The 12,500-nt window shown below is 34.5% G+C and overlaps 1 protein-coding gene across 1 annotated transcript in view; it reads left to right on the top strand.

The window, feature by feature from the left end:
- Window positions 1-339: 339 nt before the first annotated feature.
- gogo (thrombospondin-1 like protein golden goal) overlaps window positions 340-12,500 on the top strand; it is a 31,655-nt gene continuing 19,494 nt past the window's right edge. Inside the window, exon 1 of the mRNA XM_089239917.1 lies at window positions 340-480. The gene's annotated coding sequence lies outside the window, so the exon portion shown is untranslated. The remainder of the gene's footprint in view (window positions 481-12,500) is intronic.

The following is a 12,500-nucleotide window of genomic DNA, read 5'->3' as shown; positions in this document are numbered from 1 at the left end:
CAGGAAATCTAATATTCCGCTGTTGTCCGTAAATCCGATGCTTCTGTAATACCAGCCAATGAGATCTTTCGATGCACTAGTCAGAGGCGGTACCTTTTCTTTGAACATGGGTTGGGTATAGTATAAGAGGGGTAGGAGAACCAAACTAGAAGAGAAGTTTGCGTGCCATGGTTCCCTCTCTCGTATTGCCCCTGTTCTCACTCACCACTGCACTTTGAAGCATTTTCAAATAGGTAAAGAAGGGTCGGGGGAAATGAAAGCAGCCAGCCAACTCGCTCGATAACTGTTACAACAGGGGAAGAAAACACAGGCTAAAAGAGAGAGAGAGCAAGGTAAATCACACACCAAATTCATACTCAGCAGCAACTAGACGGAGGTTTCGCTGCTGCTTGCGTTTAATGGCTTGTTTGGGTGACTCGTGTTTCGACGACGGTACACAACCGGTTACAACACAAGGCATACAGCGCCAAAGTACTCGAGGTGAGTTACGCGCGTATTTTTACGAGTATGACTCAAAGTTATTGGGGGCTCGATTCTTAGAAGCGAACTTCAATCAGGCGAATGCATATTTTTATGATGTGTAATTTACCTAATATAAATTATTTTCTAACCCACACTATTATCCAACCGCTTGTCCATGGACCGTTGCCGGTCCGCGAAACATTTAGCCCGATTCGCTACATAATTTTAGATTCAATAAATAAAATAGAGAAGCGACTGTATATACTGTTGGTATATTTTTTGCCGGTCCTCAAGTCATTTCTCTTATTTACGTAATTTCTGTCAATCCTCGAGATATTTCTCCTAGCTACGTATTTTTTGCCGGATCTCAAAGTAATTTTCCCGTTTATTTAATTTTTCCCATTCACAAATAATTTCTCTTATTTGTGTATTTTTTGTGGGTCCTCAAAATATTCCTCCTATTTATTTACTTATTGTCGGTCCACAAACACTTTTTGCCTATTTATTTATTTTCTCTGCTAGTCCTCAAGTTATTTCTCTAATGAATGAAATTTGTATTTCCTCTCTTATAATTAACTCCATTGATTAAATACCATTTTAAATTAGTTTTAGAATGGGACTATTCTAGTTGATCTAGAAAAATGGCAAAGTCATCTATTGAAACGTGGTGATTGCAAATAACTACTATGAGAAATCACTAACAGGATCATACTGAAAAGTGTCGCAAGATTGTTGAATAGTCTTTGTGAAAGAATTTTGAAAGATATGAGTCCTATATAATTGAAATTTAATATAAAGAATTTTAGCACACACAAAGAAAGCAATATACATACATACTTTTGTTGATTTTCCTGAAAATAGTTTTCTCTGTGATATCAATTTCATTGCAAAGAAAACAACTGAACGTTACATCACGTGTATACGGGTTGAAGTAAATGCATTTTGTATTGTGTATTATAATCTCAGCGTAGGTACAATACTCCAAATATACCGTATTTTCCGTCTTACATGACCTTCCCTCTTAAAAAATAGATTTATAAAATAAATGCGTGTTATAAGATGGAATTAAAAAGTACAAATTATGTAGAGTGTGTATTACTAATTGGCTACGGAAAAAATTACAAATAATAAAAATAACATTAACAGTAATTTTTTAGAAGCTCCAAAGAGCACTATGAGAAATCTTAATAAGTCGCCGAGACAAATATTCTAAGATAAATCAAAGAAATCTCAGATGTAAGAAATTTTGTTGTAATAAAATGAGTATTTTGTAACTATACAGGGTAAAAACTTGACTTTGTTCCAGCTCAAATACTAGTAATTTGTGAACCGTTGATTATAGAAACACACTTTCAATTTAAAAAAAAAAATATTCCAATAACGTACCTATTTTAGATACATCATTTATTTTACTAGATGCCGTGTATGTACCGAGGTACAAAATTGAATTTTTTATAAGAGAGGTCTTCCTGTCTTTTACCTTCCGATTAAATGCCTTGTTTCTACGGAGCCTAACAAAAAATGATTCCATGTTTTCAAGTGAAGTCTGAGCAACATCCACCGAGATGTTGCTCATTGAAAGTCAAGGGGACATCTTAGAATTTAGAAAAAGTTTTAATGAACAGAACTAAAAAGAATCTTCCGAATTTTTTTCTCAAGTTTGTCCCTTAATATATGTTGTTTTTTTCTCCTCATCTTCAGCGTTTTTTGAATTAAAAAATATTTTAGATAATTATTGCACTTAAAAACATGGGACGGTTTTGTCGGAACTCAGAAAAGACAGGATAACAGCTTTCTACTAATTGGAAGTCTGAGGGAATGTATTAAAAAATTGAATTTTGTATCTCAGTATATATGTTACGGTAAATATGGTAAATCCGGTTATTAAACATAATAAGCGGTTATTATGTATAACCACCGATCATTTTGATAAGTTTGATGAATTTCCCTAAATTTATCACTTTTATCGGCGTTTATGCATAGTACTTAAGCGTTGATGGTAAATTTGATAAATTTCCCTATAGCAGCGTTTCACAACCTATGGTTCGCAGGTAGACTTCGTAAATTAATTCTAATTAAATGAAATAATATTCAACTCTTGTCACTGATATAAGTAATAGCTTATGCGTTCCTAACAAAAAATTAGCCCTTTATACTTAGAGTAACCATATCTCATCGAGAAAAATTCGGGAAATTACGATTCAAAATATTAATTTTAGCGTAAAATGCAATTTTTGAAAAATGTGCTAATTATTGTTAAAATTGCTAAAGCACAGGAAAAAAAAGAGCCACTACGAATTGCAATAAACCATTTTATGGAAAAAAACTTTTATCATAACAAGGTGGCTATGTTGTATTGAAAGAAATACTGAAAATAGGAATCTTAAAAATGGCAAAAAGAGGAACATCGCCAATTGTCACCAAAATCACCAATTTTTGCTAAAATTAAGAAAAAAGTTATCCATGGGTTTATGAGTTGTTACCATAACTATCGCAGTATAAATTTTATTAAGTTGGGAAAATTATCTCCATTCACGATTTCAGTGAAGATTACAAATTCAAATAAGTTTCGTTGAAAAAAAACTGGACAATTGTATGAAGGAACTCAAAACGGCCAAAAATACTTGAAAATTCCAAAATGTATCGTAAAACAGGGACATATGGTTTCCACCATGCTGTAAATCAGTTGTTCGTCGAATCGTTTCAGACATATTAGTGGTCCTTGGTCATAGAAAATTTAAGAAACGCTGTCCTAAAGTAATCGCTTTTACTAGCGATTATGCATAGTACCCAAGCGTGGTTGATAAATTTAATAAGTATTTTAAAAACTTATCACTTTTACCGGCGATTATGCATAATACCTAAGCGTCGCGTGGTTGGTAAACATGATAAATCGTACTACATGATACTCATACATGATAATTCATACATCATTATATCGTGGTCTGACTATATTCATCACACATACTAGATTCATTTAGAGTTTTTTTCATATTCATCAAATTCACCAATTATACTAGGGTATTATGCATAATTGCTGATAGAGGAGATAAATTTCAAGTATTTATCAAATTTACTAACTAAACGGGCCGGAAATAGAGGGGGAGGGGCAACTGTCCCCTACGGCGAAATACAGGGGGCGGCAGTTTTAGGTGAAAACAAAGAACACCGTTATAAAATTACCGAATTTTAAAGTTATACGTCGGCAAAATCATGTTTGCACCGGGCGACGAAAATCCTAGTTATGACCCTGCCAACGAAACTTGGTTATTATGCATAGCCTCCGGTAAAAGTTATAATGTTTTCAGTATTTATCAAATTTACCGACGACACTTGGGTAATATGCATATTCGCTGGTAAAAGTGATTAATTTATCAAACTTATCAAGACGATTGGTAAGTATGCATAGTAACCGGTTATTATGTACAATAACCGATTTATCACATTTACCGTAACATATATACTGCCCATAGTAAGACCTAAAGTGAATAATGTATCTGAAATTTATCGTTCTTGAAATACTTTTTCTAGTTGAAAGAAAACGATTGCATTGAAATGTTTAGTATTCAGTTTTTTTTAAAATTTCAAACTAACATAATTTCAAGGATTATTTTTTTAATTTAATCTTTCAATGTCACCGCATGGGATGAGTAATAACAAAACAGGATACTATATGTCTAATTGTGAGTGAGGTTTCACGGCTTCATAAAATATGAATGGATAGTGGAGTATTGATTCCCCGATACCATATAATTACAGAGGAGGGGGCTTCTACCTTAATGGTTCTTTGGCTTTTGCAGCTGCCGTTGTTTTTCTACTGTCGAGTTCACAAGCGATGATATACTATATAATCTCGCATCAATCAAATATTTTGTAGTAGTATCTTCATTATCGTTAATTATTGAAAACCGAACTGAGAAAATACTTTATTGATATGAATGTCAATCAAATAAAACCTTCCCGGCAAGGCCATAGTCGAATGGAGGAAGGGTGGTTAAACATCGCCGAATTGTTAGAAAATGGCTGATATACAGTAAGACCCCGATTATCCGAGTGGATGTGGACCGGACCTACCTCCAGAATTTTGAGGTTAATGATGAAGCTATAAATATCGCAAATTACAGTTACGCTGACGTTATTTTTAATTACTATACGATGCAATAAAAAGATCAAATGAGCATGGTATAAAAAAGTATATGTTGCATTACATTCACGTACCTTCATACACAAATACAACGCCACAACAGGCAAAATGCCTAACGAGGTGGCTGAGAAAAAGATATTTCAAAATACAGCACCAATTAAAAATGCAATTAATAAAAATTATAAACAATATATACACGTGATAAAATGTTATACAATGCCCATAAAGAATACTTATGGTTGTCTTATTCTAAGTATGGATAGCTAGTTATATTACATTGTATAAAGGGAACATGGTATGAAGTAATGTATGCATTTACAGTATAAAAAAATTTCGAAGATTACGTTACATACAGTACTTTGAAAATAGTCTTTCAATGTCTTCTGTCATTGAGCACTCTTAAGTACTTTAGGGAGCAGCAACAGGTTAAAGATCCTTATCTTGTTCAGAATCTTCCACACTTACTTGCCTTTCGGTCTATCTATCATCACCTCAACTTTTCAGAAAAAAATAAATTCCTATCCCCCACCCGGCTAAGCTGACCATTAAGATCCCACGTTGCATTTGTATCTTCTACCGCCTCCCACCATGGGGCGATATCACCCATTTTTTGAAACACTGGTCTAATATTTACTTCACAAGCCGTAGAGCTCTCGTTACACGCTGTGCCATTCTGTGTTCCAGTCTGCGCGATGTAAGACGTTTCGCGAGTCGTTTTACTGTACATAGTTTTGAAAATGAATTCCCGAAAAGTATCTCAGATAACCTAAAATCCAGTTAATCGAAGCCATGTTGATCATGCAATTACATGGTTAAGTCGATTGTACTGTCAGGTTGGTCTACCCTCTTTTGGTTCCCCCAGAAGACCATATTGGTCTGTCTTGGCCTTAAGAACCTCGCTTTTTTCGGCATGACGAAAATGAACCAGACTCCCACATTTAAAAAGCTAGTGACCCCCGACTTTTACGTATGCCGGCTAATACGGGGAAATTCGGCAATAAATCAGTCTCATTTCGTTTATCCAGAAACTTGAGAATTTCGGATACTGTAATTGTGCCAAAAAAAATTTTGTTTGTTTGTTTTTTTGCGCAAACAAACGAATCACGTGTTCAGCGTTTAAGTTTCCCTTTAAACGAACAAATTTGCATGAGGTTATGGTTCGATAAAGAACAGCTTGAAACGAAAATCCGCTCAACCCTCCTCACTCACCTGTGTCATGACGTCATCTAAAATTGTGTATGAGTAGAGGTTGAGAGGGACACAAAAACCATGAGCAGCTCATTGAAGGCGTGCCACTCACTAGAATGCCAGCTGTTTCAACTTTGGCAAAAAGGAGAGAGAAGCTCAAATGAATGAACCATATCATATTCATCTTTTGTATGCACGCAAAAAAAAGTGAATATCAATCACCTTTTTTAAGATCAAATCACTGCAAAATATTCTGAGTATATTTGATATCTGTCATTTCATATGCTCAGTCCAATAACGCATTTGACTTCTTGTATTTTACCCTTTCTGTCCTGATGATTCCAATTGAAACGTTTTTGTCTTTCATAGCCCCATTCTTCGTGAAGAATAATAACAATTAGCTTTACATATTACAGTTGTTTTTCCGATAGATTGCAGTAGTTTACCGTGCCATCGCAATCGGTTGTGTGGGCTTAAATTAATTCTCTTTGTTGATATATACCTTTCATTCTCATTTTTGACTGCCTGTGAAACTTCCGAAACTTATAGCAGGTATTATTAATACCATACCAATATTGATTTATATTTCTCATATGATCGGAAAATCATATACACAATTATATTTTTGAATTTAAAATTATATAAGTTGAATTTTTGTCTCCAAAATGTCATGATGCTAATTGGAATCCTTTCAGAAATTCAAAACTGAAATGTATTTTTTCTGTAAAATGTTCGATATTCATGTTTTATTGGGCCTAAAGACAAATTATAAATTGATAGAATTTTTTTCCAATTGTCCAAAAAACATTCAGATCAGAAAGGGTTAAAGAACCAAATTTTTGTCAATGTGGTATTTCCGATTAGTGTAATAATTATATGTGTGTATATAAAGTCGAATTCTTTTCCATGAAATCTCCTATATAGCTTCAGTAAGTAAGGTCCCAGCCAATAAACATAGAAAATAATATTGATGAGCTTCGACTTTTTTTAACATCAACGATATAAACGACCTCGGATATAACGACATATTTTTTGCTTTCGCTTTTGTTATGTTTTTCTAAGAAATTTTTAAAATTGGAGCTCAACACATTCAAAAAATGTTTGTCTGTCGTTTCTATTGATAACCATGACTTCGAAAATAGGATTCGTTGCGTGATTGTCGATCCTTGTTTAGTTTCCATCCAATTATACGTAGGACCATTCGCATAGTTGCTGGAAGCCGTGAATCCCAACTGACATGCTTTATTTTTTGGTTTCCATAGCAAAATGTAAGTATGGCTCCGGGGATTAGGATCCTCAACTCTGTTCAATCCCAATCAAGTAACGTTCGTTATCATTTTAAACGTTGTCTGTTATTTGAAGGAAATTATGTGAAATTCACTTACAGCCCATTCCAAAAAAAACAGTTTGTCGTTTTAATCACCAATTCAGATTTCAAAGACAGTGCATTCGGCGTCTTGGTATTCGAAAACTTAAGAAAGGTGCAAGCTTCCGAAAAACATTAGACTCGGAATGCTCTATTATTCAAGGCTAGCATAAATGAATGAAACGATTTTAAAAATTCATATTTTCAAACTATTACGCATAATATAGTGATAAATAAAAATGAAGAAAAACATTCCAAGTTTTTTTCAGTTATAAATGTTTGATGAGTGTATCCTTCGTAACACGACGAACATCTAATCTGCAATCAAGTTCACTCCACACATTTTACAGTTTTATACAGTGAATGGTTTAAAAAATGGTTCAGATTGCAACATTGATGCCATCAAGTTCATTGAGTATTTTCGTCAATGGTGGTTTATAAGCAATTGTCAAAAACACTCTGTGAACTTAAAAATCGCATCAGTTTGCTGCACTTTGAAAGAGTTTTTAAACCATTGACTGCGTAAAATTGTAAAATGTGTGGAATGAACTTAATTACAGATTATATAGATGTTCGTCGTGTTACGAAATTTTCACACATCAAACATTTGCAACTGAAAAAAACTTGGAATGTTTTTCTTTATTTTTATGTATCCCCGATTATGTTATGTGTAGTAGTCTGAAAATATGAATTTTTAAAATCGTGTCATTCATTTATGATAACCTTGCATTTCTAAGCTTAATATTGTATTATGGTTACTGTTCAACTCCATATTTGTAATTGGTGGTAACTCGGGTTCCGATAAATTACAACGAACTGTTTTTTTCTGATCTTCCGTTCTGATTCAGCTCCGGATTAGTTTCTAATTCTTGTCTCAACGTGACAGGCATGAAACGTACTTAAGTGAGTACAAGGGATGAATGGCAGTAGTATATCGATTCCAATCCATCATATACTACATTCCGCTCACATGGAAGAACAGTATATTCAGCGGAAATTGTTTCAAACTGGACGTTGGTTTCGATATCTTTCTTTAGGTAACCGTTTCCTATCCACGAGCAAATATAAATTATCTATTATTAGAACCTCCCTTACTGTATTTCAAGCGGAGAAAAAGATGCTTTAACGTCCGTTTGACAGGTTCCAGTGTCTTTTAGGTTTAAGATGGAGGTACCAATTAGTGATAACTTAGTTCTTTCCCTGGTTGTAGGAGTAGCAACTATCCACGTATCTCCTGACGTCTCTATAAAATGAGGGTTCAAACGACTCTTTTTGTATTTTTAACATTAGTTGCTTCTCTGGAGAGTCGGCTCTGTCCAGCGTTCAATCCATTTCCTCCGACTTTGTGCTTCTGTAATTTTCTTATTGTTTGTTAAGGAGTAAGAGGGAAACGGAGCCATTGAAGCAGCTTCTTTGCTTATGCTGTCAGAATATTCATTGCAACCTACGCCGCGATGGCCAGGAGTTCGTTGAAATGCCGTGTTTTGTAACCTCTTCACACCTGAGCCAAAACTGAGTATTAAAAAAAAATATTTTTTTTTGATTGATTGGTATTTATTGTATGTCAAAATGTCCTTTAAAAAGAAAATTTTTGAATTAATTAATTTTTGTCAATGTCTATACTAGGACATTTGAGTTAGATACACACGTGTACCTCAGGTTTAAACTTGAAAAAAAAAACAATTAAAACCATTTAAAACCGTTAAAAATGTAGTGAAGAGGATATGTGAGCTGTAGGTATTGCAATAGTAGCCTCAGTTCGATTGTTCGGAAATGGTGGTTACTGAGTTCTGACATCTTTTAGACCTCTAATACTGATTTAGAGTGTGCCGGTATATTGATTTTTTTTTACTCTCGACAGCTCACGAAAGCTGCATTGATGACAGTTAATTTAGCGTCCATGTTCCAGCTGGCATTTTCTGGGATGCAAAAGCTCCGTCCTCAGTTTTGATATCGTATTCAGTTTCAGATTTCTTTACGTTTCCATCAATAAAAAGTTTAATGAACTTGCGATGTGGTGGATATGGAAAAAAATCAATCTTCAATATCTCTTGACGTCATAGGTCTGAAGAAATAGCTTCATATTTTCAAGAGAAGATCCAGGTTAACTTTTTATTCTATGATTTCCCAAAGCAGTTCTTGAAAAACATCTCCATGGGTTCCGAGATCTTCATAGAAGAAAATAACAGTTTCTCGACCCTGTTTCAACAATGGGTAATATATAAAATACTGTGCTTTTCATATAGCAAATGAAAACATAGGTCGCATACTGTATTTAGATGTTTGAAAATATGCTAACAAACTGATACCACACACGCTGATGCAAAAGAATTGGAAAAGAGCGCTATTTCTAACGAATCTTCCCGCAGAGTCTATTGATTTTCACGATTTCCATGTTTGTTATGAGAAAATTACCAGCTGTTGAGCTAGTTCAACCTCACGTTATGAAGGAAAATACAAAAATATAATCTACTGAAGGAGAGTTTGACTTATTTTTTTTGCTAAGTTGTGCTTTATTAGCAAGAGTCTCAACTAATGAACCAGGTCATGAACTTAATGTTCTCTTCTCATCTTTTCTGCTTCTTCATTTAAATTTTCTCGTTACACACGGAATTTATGCATGCTTCGCACAGGTAAAAAGATTTCTGAAGCTATAAAGCTTAGAGAATAAGATTTAAAAACTAAAGTCTTTAAAGAAAGAATATTTCAAGTCTAGAATTTTTTTTTCCATTAAGGCGTCTCTATCTCTAAAATAGCTCTCTTTTATTACTAATCTCTTTGGGAACGGTCGCGTGGATGATGGATGCTCAACCATAAAATCCGTCACTCACGTATGTGAAAATCGATAAGCATCTGTCGTTGATGATGTTAAGGTAGTTACGATTTTTTTGGGGAAAATCAAACCTCATTCACGAAATTTCAGAAAACGGTAATGGAAATTCATTGGTTTGCTGCATCCAACTATCAAGTTTTCATGCTTCTCCAAAAATGTGTCTCTTACGCGTTTTGCCATAAATTTAGCTTGACACGTTTCTTTGTGCATTGCGTGTGAGGATTATATAAAGCAATATCATCATCTGTGCGTAATAATGACTTATGATGTTAAACATATGACTTATTAATAAGTCATATGTTTAACTGCATGAAAATTCAAAAATGCAAAGTAATCATTCGTTGAAAAATAAGCGCGTTTTTATACAGTTGATTGTGTTTCGTGGTTTGACGTTTCGATTGCACGCCATAAAGGATAGAGGTTGTCCATTATTTACAATGTGAAGTCGACTTCGTATAAATACCGTGTATTCCGATCATGATTATAGAAGTTTATATATTGCATATGGGAAGGGAAGTTTTCATAATGAAGGAGCGTGGATGAAAATTGTCTTGTCAAAGATAATCTGAGAGAGAGGGCGTTGAGCAAAAGATGGGGAACCACTCTATATGGGGTAACAGATAACGATGGGTGAGTTCTCTGTCCCTATGGAAACCACTTCGATTAATTTCTATCTGCAAGGTTGGTAGAAAAGTACAAGCTTTTCGGCTAAAGCTTCGGAAGCTCAGAATGTACTGCCGCACCAATCGTTTGTATGGCTTCTCCAAGGGAAAATAAGTCGACCGTGTTAACTACTGCTATGCCATCGAATTTCACTGTCCTCCCACCCTCTCTCTCTCTCTCTCTTTTTGGGAGCAAAAGCTAATAAAGTAAACTTTTTGAGGGGTTCGACCAGTATTCATATTCAACTTTCACGCAACAACCCACTGAAGACTGTGTTCGTCATGAAAAGGACGTTTGATGATATGGTGTGATAGGTATATAGCCTTTGTGAGAAAGCCAAATTACATCAAAGTTTACTTTCAAGACATTTGGATCGTGTTTTTTTTTTCTTATTTATTAGCAATCTCTCAACTAATTAATTAATTTAATAATTACTTAAACGTTGAATCAATTGGTGATTTCACTGTTTACTCTGATTCATTGAACAGGTGCAATTACGTGCGATAGCTGCATCATAAGGACTTTAAATGTTTTTTACATAGCATTTTGAAATCGTTTTGTCAGTACATTTGTACTATTTACAGTTGCGGGATGGTTGTAATATCAAATAATAAGCTCACGTTAAAAAATAAGTATAGAATATAGAATATTAAAGTCATGCCTGACAAATCATCCTCCCGTTTTGCATGCCTGAATCCCGGAATAGTATTCCCCCACATTAGCCAGCATACCCAAAAAAACTGGGGGCTTTTTTGAATGTGTGAGTCTGGCCCGTGCCCGGCACGTCGGGAAAATCGAGGTTAAGTAAGGCTCACGAGGAACATTCAGAAGACCGATATATCTATCTGTATTAAATATTGAATAAATGTGCAAATTGGAATAAAATGATAGTTTTCACTGTGGTAAACGTGTTTTGTCTATCAATTTGATGACGATAATGAAAACTGAGCATTTATTTATCGCTCTAACCTAATTATTGCTAGCCTAATACAAAATAGAAATAAAGTAATATGTTTTGCCCTGTTTTGTTTTTACATTGTCAAGATTGAAGAAATATGCTGTCGCTTTTTTATTAGAACACTATGTTTTGCAAAGCAACAACTCTTAAATTTTTTGCTCTGCTTATTCAAATCTTAAACACTTGATCAAATAATACAAAAATGCTTCACAGTCTAATATTTTCCATTTATCTCATCTAATTTATGTGAACGAATATGCTTAGCAATAAACTAAGATTAATGACAGCTAAAATAAACGTGAAATTCGAGCCATCTCTAACGTAGTTCATAAAACACAGAGGATCCTAAAATGCAGAGAACCGGCAAGTTTTAAATCAGAAAATTCAACCGATTTTTAAAGTCCAGAAATTTAAGAATTTCCTAGAATCTGTGACTCGAATTTCCCGGCATGCTGTCTCCTTCGATATTACCCGGCATGCCGGCTGATGCAGGGGGAAATACGGTGTATTTTGAAATATTTGAAAGTTCAGAACGCAGTCGAATCCAAATGACGTTTCTGCCCATTCTGTTCGCATTGACTTTGCTCATTACTTTGGGTGTCCAAGTTTTCTACGGTGATCCTTTAGCATTATTTTATAGTTCACGAACCCATTTGTCGCTAAGCAACCCTACAAGGTCCAGAGATGGTATCGATCGGCTAGGCTATGGTATGTGTTGTAGGCTACAACCTACTAACCATCAAACATTGAATGTCACTCAACAGTGAAAATGGATAGATAGAACATTAATACCCCTCCTTTTTTCATTATTTGTATATTATAGCCTAACCGTTTTCACGAGAAGGTATATTCGTTTCCTCTTTTTGCACAATATCACGAACAATTA

This window comes from Pholcus phalangioides, unplaced genomic scaffold (assembly GCF_987345545.1).
Source record: "Pholcus phalangioides strain wild (caught in Gottingen) unplaced genomic scaffold, Ppha-v1.0 ptg000011l_1, whole genome shotgun sequence".
NCBI classification, from domain to species: Eukaryota; Metazoa; Arthropoda; class Arachnida; order Araneae; family Pholcidae; genus Pholcus; species Pholcus phalangioides.
This window is presented reverse-complemented; position numbering and strand designations above follow the sequence as displayed.